The sequence below is a fragment of the Musa acuminata genome, chromosome BXJ1-4, assembly GCF_036884655.1.
Source record: "Musa acuminata AAA Group cultivar baxijiao chromosome BXJ1-4, Cavendish_Baxijiao_AAA, whole genome shotgun sequence".
Lineage (NCBI taxonomy): Eukaryota > Viridiplantae > Streptophyta > Magnoliopsida > Zingiberales > Musaceae > Musa > Musa acuminata.
This window is the reverse complement of record NC_088330.1, coordinates 44,854,739-44,875,502: the sequence shown is the minus strand read 5'-3', so window position 1 is coordinate 44,875,502 and position 20,764 is coordinate 44,854,739. Positions and strand designations below refer to the sequence as shown.

General features: G+C 37.2%; 1 long non-coding RNA gene across 5 annotated transcripts in view; it reads left to right on the top strand.

Annotated features, from left to right (window-relative positions):
• The first annotated feature begins 1,888 nt into the window (after nucleotides 1-1,888).
• Nucleotides 1,889-20,764, top strand: part of LOC135671966 (uncharacterized) — a 40,204-nt gene continuing 21,328 nt past the window's right edge. For 2 of the 5 annotated variants that reach the window (XR_010512921.1, XR_010512925.1), the window contains exons 1-3: nucleotides 1,889-2,123; nucleotides 4,511-6,059; nucleotides 18,957-20,556. This is a non-coding gene — a long non-coding RNA (uncharacterized LOC135671966). Of the gene's footprint in view, nucleotides 2,124-2,150; nucleotides 2,497-2,755; nucleotides 2,911-4,510; nucleotides 6,060-18,956; nucleotides 20,557-20,764 lie in introns of those variants that run through there. The other 3 variants (XR_010512923.1, XR_010512924.1, XR_010512922.1) reach the window with 3 other exon arrangements.

The window sequence follows — 20,764 nt, the reverse complement described above, 5'->3', positions numbered from 1 at the left end:
AAACCCTAAACCCTAAACCCTAAACCCTAAACCCTAAACCCTAAACCCTAAACCCTAAACCCTAAACCCTAAACCCTAAACCCTAAACCCTAAACCCTAAACCCTAAACCCTAAACCCTAAACCCTAAACCCTAAACCCTAAACCCTAAACCCTAAACCCTAAACCCTAAACCCTAAACCCTAAACCCTAAACCCTAAACCCTAAACCCTAAACCCTAAACCCTAAACCCTAAACCCTAAACCCTAAACCCTAAACCCTAAACCCTAAACCCTAAACCCTAAACCCTAAACCCTAAACCCTAAACCCTAAACCCTAAACCCTAAACCCTAAACCCTAAACCCTAAACCCTAAACCCTAAACCCTAAACCCTAAACCCTAAACCCTAAACCCTAAACCCTAAACCCTAAACCCTAAACCCTAAACCCTAAACCCTAAACCCTAAACCCTAAACCCTAAACCCTAAACCCTAAACCCTAAACCCTAAACCCTAAACCCTAAACCCTAAACCCTAAACCCTAAACCCTAAACCCTAAACCCTAAACCCTAAACCCTAAACCCTAAACCCTAAACCCTAAACCCTAAACCCTAAACCCTAAACCCTAAACCCTAAACCCTAAACCCTAAACCCTAAACCCTAAACCCTAAACCCTAAACCCTAAACCCTAAACCCTAAACCCTAAACCCTAAACCCTAAACCCTAAACCCTAAACCCTAAACCCTAAACCCTAAACCCTAAACCCTAAACCCTAAACCCTAAACCCTAAACCCTAAACCCTAAACCCTAAACCCTAAACCCTAAACCCTAAACCCTAAACCCTAAACCCTAAACCCTAAACCCTAAACCCTAAACCCTAAACCCTAAACCCTAAACCCTAAACCCTAAACCCTAAACCCTAAACCCTAAACCCTAAACCCTAAACCCTAAACCCTAAACCCTAAACCCTAAACCCTAAACCCTAAACCCTAAACCCTAAACCCTAAACCCTAAACCCTAAACCCTAAACCCTAAACCCTAAACCCTAAACCCTAAACCCTAAACCCTAAACCCTAAACCCTAAACCCTAAACCCTAAACCCTAAACCCTAAACCCTAAACCCTAAACCCTAAACCCTAAACCCTAAACCCTAAACCCTAAACCCTAAACCCTAAACCCTAAACCCTAAACCCTAAACCCTAAACCCTAAACCCTAAACCCTAAACCCTAAACCCTAAACCCTAAACCCTAAACCCTAAACCCTAAACCCTAAACCCTAAACCCTAAACCCTAAACCCTAAACCCTAAACCCTAAACCCTAAACCCTAAACCCTAAACCCTAAACCCTAAACCCTAAACCCTAAACCCTAAACCCTAAACCCTAAACCCTAAACCCTAAACCCTAAACCCTAAACCCTAAACCCTAAACCCTAAACCCTAAACCCTAAACCCTAAACCCTAAACCCTAAACCCTAAACCCTAAACCCTAAACCCTAAACCCTAAACCCTAAACCCTAAACCCTAAACCCTAAACCCTAAACCCTAAACCCTAAACCCTAAACCCTAAACCCTAAACCCTAAACCCCAAACCCTAAACCCTAAACCCTAAACGCTAATACCCTAAACCCTAAACCCTAATCCCTAACGCTCAACAATAAACTCTAAACCCAAAACTCTAATCTATATATTTTTTTAAATCTCATATAGTTAAATCTTATTATTGTTTTATTACGAATTTGTCCTTCGTCAATTATTTTAAATCTTAATAATTTATATTATTTAGTTATATTTATTTTTCCGTTTGAAATATAATGTCATGTCGAGGAGGGCCTCCATTGGGCGGTGGTGGGGCCCAATGAAGCATATATCCTTTGAACCAAATTTGACTATGGACTGCATAAAATCCCGCCCCTTACCCACCGCACAATTCACACCGGGTCACCCATGCCCTAAACCCAGCGACTCTTTCTCCCGAGCGACAACTGCGGCGTTTCCTCGGCGAGCTGCTGTCTTCCTCTCCATCGGCGAACAGCAGAAGCAACGGCGGTGCCTTCCTCCGGGGTGTTCTTGTTGCTGCTGCGTTTTCCTCTGTGAACGGCGGCTGCAGCTTCTTCCTCTCCATAGGCGAAACGGCGTCTCCGCCCCCCGGTATCTCTCTCTTTCCTTCCTCTTCCTCCTTCGCCGTTGCAGCCCCCCCTTCCCCGAGCCATCTTCCCTCCCCCACCCTCTTCCACCGTCGCAGCTACCCTCCTTCCCCGACACCATCCTCCCCCTCCCTTCTCCCTCATTACCCTTTAACTTTTTCTCGCTGCTCCTCCCTTCCCCGACACCATCCTCGCCTTCCCGTCTCCTCCCTCCTTCTTCCCCCTTCGTCGCGGTTCCTCCCCGTTCCCCGACATCATCCTCCCCTCCCGTACCCATCCGGGACCACTGCTCCTCCTCCCTCTTCCTTCCCTCTTCCTCCCCCCTTAGCCGAGAGAGATGGTTATTGATGATGAAAATCTCGATATTCTAGGTTATGGTATGCGATCTTGGCAATTGTTGTTTTTAATCTTGATAGAGTAGGTTATTTTTTATATTCTCGGATTCCAGGTAGAATGTTAGTTATTGGGTTTGCTGATCATCTTCTTGACACGATAAATTTTGAACTTCTGACATGTTTGTATTTTTTATAAAATGTCTGATTTCTTTTTCTTTTTATTGGTCGTGTTTTCTGGAGGAAAGGAAAGTTATATAGTGTAGTAGGGCTAGTAGATAATCTTCTCTTTTGGTGAATAAATAATTTAGTGTAGTCTTATTGATAATTTGGTGAATAAATAATATGTTCTTTTTAAACGAACTAAAACCCTAAACCTCTCGCTGCGGCGTTTTCCTCGGTGAACGGCGGCTGCCGCGTCTTCCTCTCCATCGGCGAAACACCGTCTCCGCCCCCCCGGTATCTCTCTCTTTCTCTTCCTCTTCCTCCTTTGCCGTTGCAGCCCCCCCTTCCCCGATCCATCCTCTCTCTCCCTCCCTCTTCCACTGTCGCAGCTCCCCTCCTTCCGCGACACCTTCTTCCCCCTCCCTTCTCCCTCTTTACCCTTTACCCCTCTCTCGCTTCTCCTCCCTTCCCCAACACCATCCTCCCATTCCCTTCTACTCCCTCCTTCTTCCCCCTTCGTCGGGGTTCCTCCCCCTTCTCCGACACCATCTTCCCCTCCTCTTCCCCTCCGGGACCACAGCTCCTCCTCCCTCTTCCATCCCTTCCTGGCAGCGGCGTCCCACCGCCCCCCCCCCCCCCCCCCCCCCCACCCCTCCACCCCATGGGGGGCGTCCCCTTCCTCCCCCGTTTAGGGTTTAGGGTTTTAGGGTTTTAGGGTTTAGGGTTTAAAATCTCGATATTGTAGGTTATTGTATGCGATCTTGGCAATTGGTGTTTTTAATCATGAGAGTAGGTTATTTTTTATATTCTCTGATTCCAGGTGGAATGTTAGTTATTGGGTTTGCTGATCATCTTTTTGACACCATCAATTTTTACTTCTCACATGTTTGTATTTTTTTATAAAATATGTCTGATTTCTTTTTCTTTTTATTGCTCGTGTTTTCTAGAGGAAAGGAAAGTTATATAGTGTAGTAGGGCTATTGGATAATCTTCTCTTTTGGTGAAAAATAATTTAGTGTAATATTGTTTATTGATAATTTGGTGAATAAATAATAAGTTGGAAGTCCCTGTGGTAGCTCATAGTTCTTTTTAACAGAACTAAAACCATAGGAAGTTTGTATATTAAAGGAATTATCTGATTTTAACTGAGATTTATGTTTCTTTTTCTGAATACTTAAATTGCCCGTCTCTTACTCATTGGTGCATCTGACATCTTTGACCCATGTTTTATTTGAGATATTGGTGGTGGAACATAGAAAGGTCATACTGTTTATCATCTAGCTTTCAGTTCAATTGAGAACGTACAGTGTGTAACATGCATCTCTTGTCATAACATTGATAAAGTGACTGCATGCACCGAAATAGAGGCTATCAAGCATCTTTATGTTCAATAGTAGGGTATATCTCAAACATTAAAATGTCATTGTGTCATTCACTCCTCTAGAAAAGGTACGGATGATGATCTCAATTTTAAAGCCTTTGGCTCTCATCAGTGAATGCTAAAGGCTTGTGAAGATTGCCCTTGTATTGAGGGCAATCTTCACCTTGTATTAAGATTAATCTCAATTTTAAAGTCATTTGTATTAAGGGATTGCCCATTTATGATTTTTTTACCATACAAGTCCTTGGTTAGGTTAGTACATACTAGTTGCATGAAATGGCATGAGCTGCATGTTGCCTTGTGCAATGTAGACTGATTGGTAAGGATGCACAAGCGGACCTTCAATGACTTATACATCCCAGATATAAGGCGAGGATCATTGAATTTTTCTCAAAGGTTAATTTGTTTTATGAAACCAGTACGACATTCTTTTACTTTTGTTGAAGTTGGCATTTCTTTATTTCTTCATTATTTAAATATTTGGTAATTTTTTTATGTTTGTTATCTTTCCAGAGTGGGATTACCAAGCAGTAGGGAGTTATTTGATGCTAAATTGGAGAATAAAACTTACAGGATTATTACTCGAGTTTAGGAAAGATTCCCAAAAAACATTGCTACCAGTTGTCCAAAAGCCTGATGGGAAGAAAAATTTGATGGTTTGTGATCAGATTTCTGTAAGCAATTTCTGCTGCTAAATAGATCTCTAGGCCTTTGTTTATCTGTTATATCTCCTCTGACTACTCTGTTATATTTGATATTACTGATTCTGAGGTATCAAATTTAGTTTAATATTTAAATTTTAAAGAAGAATGGAGTGATTTGCTTAATAAAGCTCCAAAAAGTCACATATGTAGTACCTGGTACTGAAGACTTTGACCACACTGATATCTCTGAATTTGTTCAGAAAGCTCCGGGTCTCTTAGTAAGTTTCAGAAAATTAGAACTTGGAGACAGTGACAGTGACAGTTGAGGAATTAGCTGTGGTACCTATTTTGCAGAATCAACTTTCCATGCTTGAACACTGCTAATCTTTCATTTTCTTCAGATTATATATGACAGCAAGGAATCTCTTGAAAGCTACTGTTCCCATCTCTTGTTGTCTAGACATGACATATATTTTAATGTGGTTGATGGCAAGGGATATTCTTCTCTATACGTTCTTCGATGACGATGGCTTGATTTAGCTTGCTTCCATCCTTATTGTCATCGTTCCGTCGTAAGTTCTTGATCCTTGGTCCAAAGATGGTTTGGTACAGGGATTCTTTGGGAAACATTCTTTTGGTCTATTTCGTGATCGCCCCTTCCTCGACGATGGTGGAAAACTTGCCGTAGAGACCATCATCAGCATAGATTCCTTGGTAGAGGCTAAAACTGAAGGTGCTGATTGACAAGGAGGGTTTTCTATAGTTGCATCGATGGTGATCTCATGTTTTTGCTTGTTTCCTATCCTATGGTGGCCATTCTATTGCAAATTCTTGATCCTTGGTGCAGAGAAGTGTCAGTTCAAGGATTCTTTTGAATAGATTCTTTTGGTCACAGATTTTCATATCTAGCTCTGCTGCTGCCTAGCTTGCAATGAAGATGGCAATTGACAAGGAGGTTTTTTTTCTCTCATTAGGCCGGTGATGCTTTGTCTTTCTTCCAGCCCTTTCATTGTTGTTTGATCACAGATTCTTGATCTCTTGGTCCAGAGGAGAAGAGTTGGTAGGTTGGTTCTTTGGGACATGGAGTGTTTCTTTGCCACATGATGGATTTCCGCCCATTGGCGAGGAAATCTTCTGTCAATTGCATAATTGCGTTGATAAAGGAACCTGAGGTGTAGTAGATTATTTGGTCATAGTGTGTTGCTATGATCCTGCTGTTTGTGCTTCTTATGGAATGAAGAAGAGATAATTGGATTGGTTGCCGATAAGTGGCTGAGAAAGTTTATTCATTAGTGTTTGATAAATCCAGCTAATCTGTTTGTAATATTATGATCAGCTTAGTGAGTGTGGGAAATTCTTTATGGCAAGCCAAGGCAGGCACTGACCCCAGCCAGTAAATGAATGTGATATTTATTCAGGTAAGCATTGTTTTGATTGAAGCTTATTGGACATTCGTAGATCTAATGCTTAAGCGAATATTCTTGTGCAATTTAGTTTTGTCTCCTTTCATTTTGTTTTATGGCAAGTAATAGAAGCTATATAATTGATTTGCATTTTCTTTCCATAATGCATTTTCATTACTAATTCTGTTACATCTGTCATGTATACATGTCAATATGTCTTCTTATATAAGACTTTTGGATGGCTCGACGAATATGCATTCATGAATCTAACATTTATATTTTCCCCTAAACCCTAAAATTATCAAATTCTGAATTACCTTGTTTTTTCCTCTCAGTTTTCAATCTTTCTTGAACTTTTTGCTATTTCCCTTTTCATTGTAAGTTTAATAATTAAGCTAGCATTTATTTTGTTAAATTTTATTTTTGTGCCAAAAAAGTGGGAATCTAGCTTGTAATGTTGAAATTTTTTATTTTTCGAATTAATATTTTATGTTATTAATATTTAAATAATTTTGTATATAATTTTAATGATACTTAATAAATTTCTCCTGCATTACTGTACTTATGAATTGTGGATTATGGGTGTGAATTATGATTTGAATGATTTTTAGTGTCCTCAAATTTAGTTTGGATTTCGTATTAGATTGTTGACTGAATTTTAATATTATGGATTTGAAGACAGGGTCACACCTCCTGAACGTGATAAATCGAGGACCGTAACAAAGGTGGTATCAGAGAATTATTTGAGGATCACTATAAGATAGTTGATACATTTGATTTGCAAAATTATATTGAGATTTAGTAAATTACATAGAAATCGATGAAAAATTTCTATGATATCTTTTAGGGATCTAGGATGCATCTGGTCGTATTGAGGAATGAAGTACGAATGGCAGTGAAGTCGAATTTTTAAATTTTAGAGGATGGCTTATTGACATTTGGGATGGATTTTATGATGTGGTTTCGTTTAGATGAGTCGGCTTTGGATTTTATGAATCTTTGCGTGTTGTGTCGTATGATTATAACTACAAAGTCTTATGAATTGTGGATTATGGGTGTGAATTATGACTTGAATGATTTTTAGTGTCCTCAAATTTAGTTTGGATTTCGTATTAGATTGTTGACTGAATTTTAATTTTATGGATTTTAAGACAAGGTCACACCTCCTGAATGTGATAAATCGGGAAGCGTGACAGAGGTGGTATCAGAGCATTATTTGAGGATCACTATAAGATAGTTGATACATTTGATTTGCAAAATTATATTGAGATTTAGTAAATTACATGTAAATCGATGAAAAATTTCTTTGATATCTTTTAGGGATCTAGGATGCATCTGGTCGTCTTGAGGAATGAAGTACGAATGCCAGTGAAGTCGAATTTTTAAATTTTAGAGGATGGCTTATTGACATTTGGGATGTATTTTATGATGTGGTTTCGTTTAGATGAGTTGGCTTTGGATTTTATGAATCTTTGAGTGTTGTGTCGTATGATTAAAACTACCAAGTCTTATGAATTGTGGATTATGGGTGTGAATTATGATTTGAATGATTTTTAGTGTCCTCAAATTTAGTTTGGATTTCGTATTAGATTGTTGATTGAATTTCAATATTATGGATTTTAAGACAGGGTCACACCTCCTGAATGTGATAAATCGAGAAGCGGAACAGAGGTGGTATCAGGGCATTATTTGAGGATCACTATAAGATAGTTGATACATTTGATTTGCAAAATTATATTGAGATTTAGTAAATTACATAGAAATCGATGAAAAATTTCTTTGATATCTTTTAGGGATTTAGGATGCATCTGGTCGTCTTGAGGAATGAAGTACGAATTGCAGTGAAGTCGAATTTTTAAATTTTAGAGGATGGCTTATTGACATTTGGGATCGATTTTATGATGTGGTTTCGTTTAGATGAGTTGGCTTTGGATTTTATGAATCTTTGAGTGTTGTGTCGTATGATTATAACTAGCAAGTCTTATGAATTGTGGATTATGGGTGTGAATTATGATTTGAATGATTTTTAGTGTCCTCAAATTTAGTTTTAATTTCATATTAGACTGTTGATTGAATTTTAATTTTATGGATTTTAAGTCAGGGTCACACCACTTGAATGTGATAAATCGAGGAGCGTAACAGAGTTGGTATCAGAGCATTATTTGAGGATTACTATAAGATAGTTGATACATTTGATTTGCAAAATTATATTGAGATTTAGTAATTTACATGGAAATCGATGAAAAATTACTTTGATATCTTTTAGGGATCTAGGATGCATCTGGTCGTCTTGAGGAATGAAGTACGAATGCCAGTGAAGTCGAATTTTTAAATTTTAGAGGATGGTTTATTGACATTTGGGATGGATTTTATGATGTGGTTTCGTTTAGATGAGTTGGCTTTGGATTTTATGAATCTTTGAGTGTTGTGTCGTATGATTATAACTACCAAGTCTTATGAATTGTGGATTATGGGTGTGAATTATGACTTGAATGATTTTTAGTGTCCTCAAATTTAGTTTGGATTTCGTATTAGATTGTTGACTGAATTTTAATATTATGGATTTTAAGACAGGGTCACACCTCCTGAATGTGATAAATCGAGAAGCGGAACAGAGGTGGTATCAGGGCATTATTTGAGGATCACTATAAGATAGTTGATACATTTGATTTGCAAAATTATATTGAGATTTAGTAAATTACATGGAAATCGATGAAAAATTTCTTTGATATCTTTTAGGGATCTAGGATGCATCTGGTCGTCTTGAGGAATGAAGTACGAATGCCAGTGAAGTCGAATTTTTAAATTTTAGAGGATGGCTTATTGACATTTGGGATGTATTTTATGATGTGGTTTCGTTTAGATGAGTTGGCTTTGGATTTTATGAATCTTTGAGTGTTGTGTCGTATGATTATATATAGCAAGTCTTATGAATTGTGGATTATGGGTGTGAATTATGATTTGAATGATTTTTAGTGTCCTCAAATTTAGTTTTGATTTCGTATTAGACTGTTGATTGAATTTTAATTTTATGGATTTTAAGTCAGGGTCACACCTCTTGAATGTGATAAATCGAGGAGCGTAACAGAGTTGGTATCAAAGCATTATTTGAGGATCACTATAAGATAGTTGATACATTTGATTTGCAAAATTATATTGAGATTTAGTAATTTACATGGAAATCGATGAAAAATTACTTTGATATCTTTTAGGGATCTAGGATGCATCTGGTCGTCTTGAGGAATGAAGTACGAATGCCAGTGAAGTCGAATTTTTAAATTTTAGAGGATGGTTTATTGACATTTGGGATGGATTTTATGATGTGGTTTCGTTTAGATGAGTTGGCTTTGGATTTTATGAATCTTTGAGTGTTGTGTCGTATGATTATAACTACCAAGTCTTATGTATTGTGGATTATGGGTGTGAATTATGACTTGAATGATTTTTAGTGTCCTCAAATTTAGTTTGGATTTCGTATTAGATTGTTGACTAAATTTTAATATTATGGATTTTAAGACAGAGTCACACCTCCTGAATGTGATAAATCGGGAAGCTTGACAGAGGTGGTATCAGAGCATTATTCGAGGATCACTATAAGATAGTTGATACATTTGATTTGCAAAATTATATTGAGATTTAGTAAATTACATAGAAATCGATGAAAAATTTCTTTGATATCTTTTAGGTATCTAGGATGCATCTGGTCGTCTTGAGGAATGAAGTACGAATGCCAGTGAAGTCGAATTTTTAAATTTTAGAGGATGGCTTATTGACATTTGGGTTGTATTTTATGATGTGGTTTCGTTTAGATGAGTTGGCTTTGGATTTTATGAATCTTTGAGTGTTGTGTCGTATGATTAAAACTACCAAGTCTTATGAATTGTGGATTATGGGTGTGAATTATGATTTGAATGATTTTTAGTGTCCTCAAATTTAGTTTGGATTTCGTATTAGATTGTTGACTGAATTTTAATATTATGGATTTTAAGACAGGGTCACACCTCCTGAATGTGATAAATCGGGAAGCTTGACAGAGGTTGTATCAGAGCATTATTTGAGGATCATTATAAGATAGTTGATACATTTGATTTGCAAAATTATATTGAGATTTAGTAAATTACATAGAAATCGATGAAAAATTTCTTTGATATCTTTTAGGGATCTAGGATGCATCTGGTCGTATTGAGGAATGAAGTACGAATGGCAGTGAAGTCGAATTTTTAAATTTTAGACGATGGCTTATTGACATTTGGGATGAATTTTATGATGTGGTTTCGTTTAAACGAGTTGGCTTTGGATTTTATGAATCTTTGAGTGTTGTGTCGTATGATTATAACTACCAAGTCTTATGAATTGTGGATTATGGGTGTGAATTATGATTTGAATGATTTTTAGTTTCCTAAAATTTAGTTTGGATTTCGTATTAGACTGTTGACTGAATTTTAATTTTATGGATTTTAAGACAGGGTCACACCTCCTGAATGTAATAAATCGGGGAGCGGGACAGAGGTGGTATCCGAGCATTATTTGAGGATCATTATAAGATAGTTGATAAATTTGATTTGCAAAATTATATTGAGATTTAGTAAATTACATGGAAATCGATGAAAAATTTCTTTGATATCATTTAGGGATCTAGCATGCATCTGGTCGTCTTGAGTAAAGAAGTACGAATGCCAGTGAAGTCGAATTTTTAAATTTTAGAGGATGGTTTATTGACATTTGGGATGGATTTTATGATGTGGTTTCGTTTAGATGAGTTGGCTTTGGATTTTATGAATCTTTGAGTGTTGTGTCGTATGATTATAACTACCAAGTCTAATGAATTGTGGATTATGGGTGTGAATTATGATTTGAATGATTTTTAGTGTCCTCAAATTTAGTTTGAATTTCGTATTAGATTGTTAATTGAATTTTAATATTATGGATTTTAAGACAGGGTCACACCTCCTGAATGTGATAAATCGAGGAGCGTAACAGAGGTGGTATCAGAGCATTATTTGAGGATCTCTATAAGATAGTTGATACATTTGATTTGCAAAATTATATTGAGATTTAGTAAATTACATAGAAATCGATGAAAATTTTCTTTGATATCTTTTAGGGATTTAGGATGCATCTGGTCGTCTTGTGGAATGAAGTACGAATGGCAGTGAAGTCGAATTTTTAAATTTTAGAGGATGGCTTATTGACATTTGAGATGTATTTTATGATGTGGTTTCGTTTAAATGAGTTGGCTTTCGATTTTATGAATCTTTGAGTGTTGTGTCGTATGATTATAACTACCAAGTTTTAAGAATTGTGGATTATGGGTGTGAATTATGACTTGAATGATTTTTAGTATCCTCAAATTTAGTTTGGATTTCGTATTAGACTGTTGACTGAATTTTAATATTATGGATTTTAAGACAGGGTCACACCTCCTGAATGTGATAAATCGAGGAGCTTAACAGAGGTGGTATCAGAGCATTATTTGAGGATGACTATAAGATAGTTGATTCATTTGATTTGCAAAATTATATTGAGATTTAGTAAATTACATAAAAATCGATGAAAATTTTCTTTGATATCTTTTAGGGATCTAGGATGCATCTGGTCGTATTGAGGAATGAAGTACGAATGGCAGTGAAGTCGAATTTTTAAATTTTAGACGATCGCTTATTGACATTTGGGATGGATTTTATGATGTGGTTTCGTTTAAATGAGTTGGCTTTGGATTTTATGAATCTTTGAGTGTTGTGTCGTATGATTATAACTACCAAGTCTTATGAATTGTGGATTATGGTTGTGAATTATGATTTGAATGATTTTTAGTATCCTCAAATTTAGTTTGGATTTCGTATTAGACTGTTGACTGAATTTTAATTTTATGGATTTTAAGACAGGGTCTCACCTCCTGAATGTGATAAATCGGGGAGCGTGACAATGGTGGTATCAGAGCATTATTTGAGGATCATTATAAGATAGTTGATAAATTTGATTCGCAAAATTATATTGAGATTTAGTAAATTACATGGAAATCGATGAAAAATTTCTTTGATATCATTTAGGGATCTAGCATGCATCTGGTCGTCTTGAGTAATGAAGTACGAATGCCAGTGAAGTCGAATTTTTAAATTTTAGAGGATGGTTTATTGACATTTGGGATGGATTTTATGATGTGGTTTCGTTTAGATGAGTTGGCTTTGGATTTTATGAATCTTTGAGTGTTGTGTCGTATGATTATAACTACCAAGTCTCATGAATTGTGGATTATGGGTGTGAATTATGATTTGAATGATTTTTAGTGTCCTCAAATTTAGTTTGGATTTCGTATTAGACTGTTGACTGAATTTTAATTTTATGGATTTTAAGACAGGGTCACACCTCCTGAATGTGATAAATCGAGGAGCGTAACAGAGGTGGTATCAGAGCATTATTTGAGGATCACTATAAGATAGTTGATACATTTGATTTGCAAAATTATATTGAGATTTATTAAATTACATGGAAATCGATGAAAAATTTCTTTGATATCTTTTAGGGATCTAGGATGCATCTGGTCGTCTTGAGGAATGAAGTACGAATGCCAGTGAAGTCGAATTTTTAAATTTTAGAGGATGGCTTATTGACATTTGGGATGGATTTTATGATGTGGTTTCGTTTAGATGAGTTGGCTTTGGATTTTATGAATCTTTGAGTGTTGTGTCGTATGATTATAACTACCAAGTCTTATGAATTGTGGATTATGGGTGTGAATTATGACTTGAATGATTTTTAGTATCCTCAAATTTAGTTTGGATTTCGTATTAGACTGTTGACTGAATTTTAATATTATGGATTTTAAGACAGGGTCACACCTCCTGAATGTGATAAATCGAGGAGCTTAACAGAGGTGGTATCAGAGCATTATTTGAGGATGACTATAAGATAGTTGATACATTTGATTTGCAAAATTATATTGAGATTTAGTAAATTACATAGAAATCGATGAAAATTTTCTTTGATATCTTTTAGGGATCTAGGATGCATCTGGTCGTATTGAGGAATGAAGTACGAATGGCAGTGAAGTCGAATTTTTAAATTTTAGACGATGGCTTATTGACATTTGGGATGGATTTTATGATGTGGTTTCGTTTAAATGAGTTGGCTTTGGATTTTATGAATCTTTGAGTGTTGTGTCGTATGATTATAACTACCAAGTCTTATGAATTGTGGATTATGGGTGTGAATTATGACTTGAATGATTTTTAGTATCCTCAAATTTAGTTTGGATTTCGTATTAGACTGTTGACTGAATTTTAATATTATGGATTTTAAGACAGGGTCACACCTCCTGAATGTGATAAATCGAGGAGCTTAACAGAGGTAGTATCAGAGCATTATTTGAGGATGACTATAAGATAGTTGATACATTTGATTTGCAAAATTATATTGAGATTTAGTAAATTACATAGAAATCGATGAAAATTTTCTTTGATATCTTTTAGGGATCTAGGATGCATCTGGTCGTATTGAGGAATGAAGTACGAATGGCAGTGAAGTCGAATTTTTAAATTTTAGACGATGGCTTATTGACATTTGGGATGGATTTTATGATGTGGTTTCGTTTAAATGAGTTGGCTTTGGATTTTATGAATCTTTGAGTGTTGTGTCGTATGATTATAACTACCAAGTCTTATGAATTGTGGATTATGGGTGTGAATTATGATTTGAATGATTTTTAGTATCCTCAAATTTAGTTTGGATTTCGTATTAGACTGTTGACTGAATTTTAATTTTATGGATTTTAAGACAGGGTCACACCTCCTGAATGTGATAAATCGGGGAGCGTGACAGAGGTGGTATCAGAGCATTATTTGAGGATCATTATAAGATAGTTGAGAAATTTGATTCGCAAAATTATATTGAGATTTAGTAAATTACATGGAAATCGATGAAAAATTTCTTTGATATCATTTAGGGATCTAGCATGCATCTGGTCGTCTTGAGTAATGAAGTACGAATGCCAGTGAAGTCGAATTTTTAAATTTTAGAGGATGGTTTATTGACATTTGGGATGGATTTTATGATGTGGTTTCGTTTAGATGAGTTGGCTTTGGATTTTATGAATCTTTGAGTGTTGTGTCGTATGATTATAACTACCAAGTCTTATGAATTGTGGATTATAGGTGTGAATTATGATTTGAATGATTTTTAGTGTCCTCAAATTTAGTTTGGATTTCGTATTAGACTGTTGACTGAATTTTAATTTTATGGATTTTAAGACAGGGTCACACCTCCTGAATGTGATAAATCGAGGAGCGTAACAGAGGTGGTATCAGAGCATTATTTGAGGATCACTATAAGATAGTTGATACATTTGATTTGCAAAATTATATTGAGATTTAGTAAATTACATGGAAATCGATGAAAAATTTCTTTGATATCTTTTAGGGATCTAGGATGCATCTGGTCGTCTTGAGGAATGAAGTACGAATGGCAGTGAAGTCGAATTTTTAAATTTTAGAGGATGGCTTATTGACATTTGGGATGGATTTTATGATGTGGTTTCGTTTAGATGAGTTGGCTTTGGATTTTATGAATCTTTGAGTGTTGTGTCGTATGATTATAACTACCAAGTCTTATGAATTGTGGATTATGGGTGTGAATTATGACTTGAATGATTTTTAGTGTCCTCAAATTTAGTTTGGATTTCGTATTAGATTGTTGACTGAATTTTAATTTTATGGATTTTAAGACAAGGTCACACCTCCTGAATGTGATAAATCGGGAAGCTTGACAGAGGTGGTATCAGAGCATTATTCGAGGATCACTATAAGATAGTTGATACATTTGATTTGCAAAATTATATTGAGATTTAGTAAATTACATAGAAATCGATGAAAAATTTCTTTGATATCTTTTAGGTATCTAGGTTGCATCTGGTCGTCTTGGGGAATGAAGTACGAATGATAGTGAAGTCGAATTTTAAATTTTAGAGGATGGCTTATTGACATTTGGGTTGTATTTTATGATGTGGTTTCGTTTAGATGAGTTGGCTTTGGATATTATGAATCTTTGAGTGTTGTGTCGTATGATTAAAACTACCAAGTCTTATGAATTGTGGATTTTGTGTGTGAATTATGACTTGAATGATTTTTAGTGTCCTCAAATTTAGTTTGGATTTCGTATTAGATTGTTGACGAAATTTTAATATTATGGATTTTAAGACAAGGTCACACCTCTTGAATGTGATAAATGCCCATGCCGCTTTTATGTATCTAATGGATAGGATATTTCAGCCACTCTTAGATCATATATAATTGTATTCGTTGATGATATATTATTGTATACGAGGGGTAACTAGGTGCATAAATAACACTTGAGTAACGAAGTTGGCTTCATAGTTCCTTTATTTTATTGGTATTAGGTACAACTTCCACTTTCTTTGTATCAACAAAAATTCACATTTGATGGACTTTGTATACAACTTTTTTTCTCTTACTATTGACAGTACATTTCTCATTATGAAAACAATTATTTTTACCTTTTCATTTGTATAGAAGTATAAACAATCACTTTTCCATTTTTCATCAAAATACAATCAAGGTTTCTTTCTCGAAACCCTAAACCCTAAACCCTAAACCGTAAACCTTGAACCTTAAACCGTAAACCCAAACGCTCGATCCTAAACTCGAAACCCAAAACCCTAATCCATATATTATTTTGAATCACAATTAGTTAAATCTTAATTTTTGTTTTATTGCCAATGTGTCCTGAATCAATTATTTTAAATCTTATTTATTTCTATTATTTAGTAATTTTTATTTTTCCATTGGAAATATGATGTCATGGCGAGGAGGGCCTCCACTGGGTGTCGGCGGGGCCCATGTGCTCGTTTGGGTTCAATTTGTGCTCGGCTCGGCTCGGCACCGGCTTGAACCAAATTTGAATATGGACAGCATAAAATCCCGCCCCTTACCCACCGCACAATGCACTCTGGGTCACCCGTGCCCTAAACCCAGCGACTCTTTCTCCCGAGCGACAACTGCGGCGTTTCCTCGGAGAGCTGCTGTCTTCCTCTCCATCGGCGAACAGCGGAAGCAACGTTGGTGTCTTCCTCCGAGGTGTTCTTGTTGCTGCTGCGTTTTCCTCTATGAACGTCGGCTGCTGCGTATTCCTCTCCATCGGTGAAACGGCGTCTCCGCCCCCTGGTATCTCTCTCTTTCCTTCCTTTTCCTCCCTCGCCGTTGCAGCCCCCCCTTCCCCAAGCCATCCTCCCTCCCCCTCCCTCTTCCACCGTCGCAGCTACCCTCCTTCCTCGACACCATCCTCCCCCTCCCTTCTCCTCCCTCGTTACCCTTTAACCCTTTCTCGCTCCTCCTCCCTTCCCCGACACCATCCTCCCCTTCCCTTCTCCCTCCTTCTTCCCCCTTTGTCGCGGTTCCTCCCCGTTCCCCGACACCATCCTCCCCTCCCTTTCCCATCCGGGATCACTGCTCCTCCTCCCTCTTCCATCCCTTCCTTGCAGCGCCCTACCAACACCACCACCACCCCTTCCTCCCCCCTTAGCCGATAGAGTTGGTTGCTGATGATGAAAATCTCGATATTCTCGGTTATGGTATTCGATCCTGGCAATTATTGTTTTTCATCTTGATAGTGTAGGTTATTTTTTATATTCTCTGATTCCAGGTAGAATGTTATTTATTTGGTTTGCTGATCATCTTCTTGACACCATCAATTTGAACTTTCTGACATGTTTGTATTTTTTATAAAATATATGTCTGATTTCTTTTTCTTATTATTGCTCGTGTTTTCTGGAGGAAAGGAAAGTTATGTAGTGTAGTAGGGCTAGTAGATAATCTTCTCTTTTGGTGAATAAATAATTTAGTGTAGTATTACTTATTGATAATTTGGTGAATAAATAATATGTTGGAAGTCCCTGTGGTAGCTCATAGTTCTTTTTAGAAGAACTAAAACCATAGGAAGTTTGTATATTAAAGGAACTATCTGATTTTTACTTTGGATTGTTGAAGCATCTGAACACTTTTCGGATTTTAACTTAACTACAGGTTTTGTAAACTAATATTTACAATTTTGGGTTTCATATTAGGTGTTTTTTTGCACATATGGCTAACCTAGTTACACAGTATCATTGTCATATGAGTAAATTAAGGTATTTTACATTTGTTAGAGTGTTTTTAAACTGTTCTGGGTGTCTTGATAAAGTGTGATTGGTCATTAAACACTAGAAGCAAGGCATTTAACTGAGATTTATGTTTCTTTTTCTCCATCCTTAATTTGCCCGTCTTTTACTCATTGTGCATCTGACATTATCCCTACACCCTAACCGAAAACCATAAACTCTAAACCCTAAATTATTTTAAATCTTAATTATTTAAATTGTCAATTATTTCATTATTGCCAATGTCGCCTATGTCAATTATTTTAAATCTTAATTATATATATTATTTAGTAATATTTATTTTTCCTTAGGAAATATGATGTCATGGCGAGGATCGCCTTCACCGGGCGTGCGCGGGCCCCATGCGCTCGTTTGGGCCAAGCAGGGCTCTGCTCAGTAACCAGCCTGATGCAATCATTACTGGGTGAAACCTTATTCGAATTGATTTATATCTTTAGTTCGATTGAACCCAACGAGAATACGGACAGCTTAAAATCCCGCCCCTTATCCCACCGCAAAATGGACACCGGGGTCACCCGGGCCCTAAACCCAGCGACTCTTTCTCCCGAGCAACGACTACGACGTTTCCTTGGCGATCGGTTGTCTTCCTCTCCATCGGCGAACAGCGGAAGCAACGGCGGTGTCTTCCTCCAGGGAGTTTCTGTCGCTGCGGCGTTTTCCTCGATGAATGGCGGCTGCCGTGTCTTCCTCTCCATCGGCGAAACAGCGTCTCCGCCCCCCCAGTATCTCTCTCTTTCTCTTCCTCTTCCTCCTTCGCCGTTGCAGCCCCCCGTTCCCCGATCCCTCCTCTCTCCCCCTCCCTCTTCCACTGTCGCAGCTCCCCTCCTTCCGTGACACCTTCCTCCCCCTCCATTCTCCTCCCTCTTTACCCTTTACCCCTCTCTCGCTGCTCCTCCCTTCCCCGACACCATCCTCCTTCTTCCCCCTTCGTCGCGGTTCCTCCCCGTTCCCCGACACCATCCTCCCCTCCCTTTCCCATCCTAGACCACTCCTCCTCCTTCCTCTTCCATCCCTTCCTCGCAGCGCCTAACCCCACATCCAAACACCCCCCACCCCCCTAACCCAAGACACGAGGGGCGTTCCCTTCCTCCCCACATCCCCGATATACTCGATATTTTAGGTTATTGTATGCGATCTTGGCAATTGGTGTTTTTAATTTTGAGAGTAGGTTATTTTTTATATTCCCTTCTAGAGGAGTGAATGACACTGACATTTTAATTTTGAGAGTAGGTTATTTTTTATATTGAGAGTAGGATATATCTCAAACATTAAAATGTCAGTGTCATTCACTCCTCTAGAAAAGGTACGGATGATGATCTCAATTTTAAAGCCTTTGGCTCTGATCTGTGAATGCTAAAGGCTTGTGTAGATTGCCCTTGTATTAAGGGCAATCTTCACCTTGTATTAAGATTAATATCAATTTTAAAGTCATTTGTATTAAGGGATTGCCCATTTATGAGTTTTTTACCATACAAGTCCTTGGTTAGGTTAGTACATACTAGTTGCATGAAATGGCACGAGCTGCATGTTGCCTTGTGCAATGTAGACTGATTGGTAAGGATGCACAAGTGGACCTTCAATAACTTATACATCCCAGATATAAGGCGAGGATCATTGAATTTTTCTCAAAGAATTTGTTTTATGAAACCAGTAGGACATTCTTTTGCTTTTGTTGAAGTTGACATTTCTTTATTTGTTCATTAGTTTAAATATTTGGTATTTTTTTATGTTTGTTATATTTCCAGAGTGGGATTACCAAGCAGTAGGGAGATATTTGATGCTAAATTGGAGAAGAAAACTTACAGGATTATTACTCGAGTTTAGGAAAGATTCCCAAAAAACATTGCTACCAGTTGTCCAAAAGCCTGATGGGAAGAAAAATTGGATGGTTTGTGATCAGATTCCTATAAACAATTTCAGCTGCTAAATAGATCTCTAGGTCTTTGTTTATCTTTTATATCTCCTCTGACTACTCTATGTTATATTTGATATTACTGATTCTGAGGTATCAAATTTAGTTTAGTATTTAATTTTTAAAGAAGAATGGAGTGATTTGCTTAATAAAGCTCCAACAAGTCACATATGTAGTACCTGGTATTGAAGACTTTGACCACACTGATATCTATGAATTTGTTCAGAAAGCTCAGGGTCTCTTAGTAAGTTTCAGAAAATTAGAACTTGGAGACAGTGACAGTGACAGCTGAGGAATTAGCTGTGGTACCTATTTTGCAGAATCAACTTTCCATGATTGAACACTGCTCATCTTTCATTTTCTTAAGATTATATATGGCAGCAAGGAATCTCTTGAAAGCTACTGTTCCCTTCTTTTGTTGTCTAGAGATGACATATTTTAATATGATTGATGGCAAGGGATATTCTTCTCTTTATGAACCACGACCAAGCATTAAGGGTCAATACGAGGATTCTTTAGGAAAGATTCTTTTGGTCAATTTTCGTGGCTGCCCAACCACTTACTCGATGGTGGTGACAGGCTATATTTTTCATGGATGAGGTGGAGGTGGGTTTTCTCTCATTGCATCGGTCTTCGATGACGATGGCATGCTTTTGCTTGCTTCCATCCTTATTGTCATCGTTCCGTCGTAAGTTCTTGATCCTTGGTCCAAAGATGGTTCGGTACAGGGATTCTTTGGGAAAGATTCTTTTGGTCTATTTCATGGTTCGGTACAGGGATTCTTTGGGATGGTGATCTCATGCTTTTGCTTGTTTCTTATCCTATGGTGGCCATTCTATCGCAAATTCTTGATCCTTGGTGCAGAGAAGTGTTGGTTCACAGATTCTTTTGAATAGATTCTTTTGGTCACAGATTTTCATAGCAAGCTCTGCTGCTGCCTAGCTTGCAATGAAGATGGCAATTGACGAGGTGGTTTTTTTCTCTCATTAGGCCGGTGATGCTTTGTCTTTCTTCCAGCCCTATCATTGCTGTTTGATCACAGATTCTTGATCTCTTGGTCCAGAGGAGAAGAGTTGGTAGGTTGGTTCTTGGGGACATGGAGTGTTCCTTTGCCACTTGATGGATTTCTAACCATTGGCGAGGAAACCTTCTGTCAATGGCATAATTGCGTTGATAAAGGAACCTGAGGTGTAGTAGATTATTTGGTCATAGTGTGTTGCTATGATCGTGCTGTTTGTGCTTCTTATGGATGAAGAAGAGATAATTGGATTGGTTGCCGATAAGTGGCTGAGAAAGTTTATTCATTAATGTTTGATAAATCCAGCTAATCTGTTTGTAATATTATGATCAGCTTAGTGAGTGTGGGAAGTTCTTTATGGCAAGCCAAGGCAGACACCGACCACAGCCAGTAAATGAATGTGATATTTATTCAGGTAAGCATTGTTTTGATTGAAGCTTATTGGACTTTTGTAGTTGCTTGAGTGAATATTCTTGTGCAATTTAGTTTTGTCTCCTTTCTTTTTTTTTTATGGCATGTTATACTTAGGTTTGTATCACATGATATAATTGATTTGCATTTTCTTTCCATAATGCATTTTCATTACTAATTTTGTTACATCTGTCTTGTATACATGTCAATAC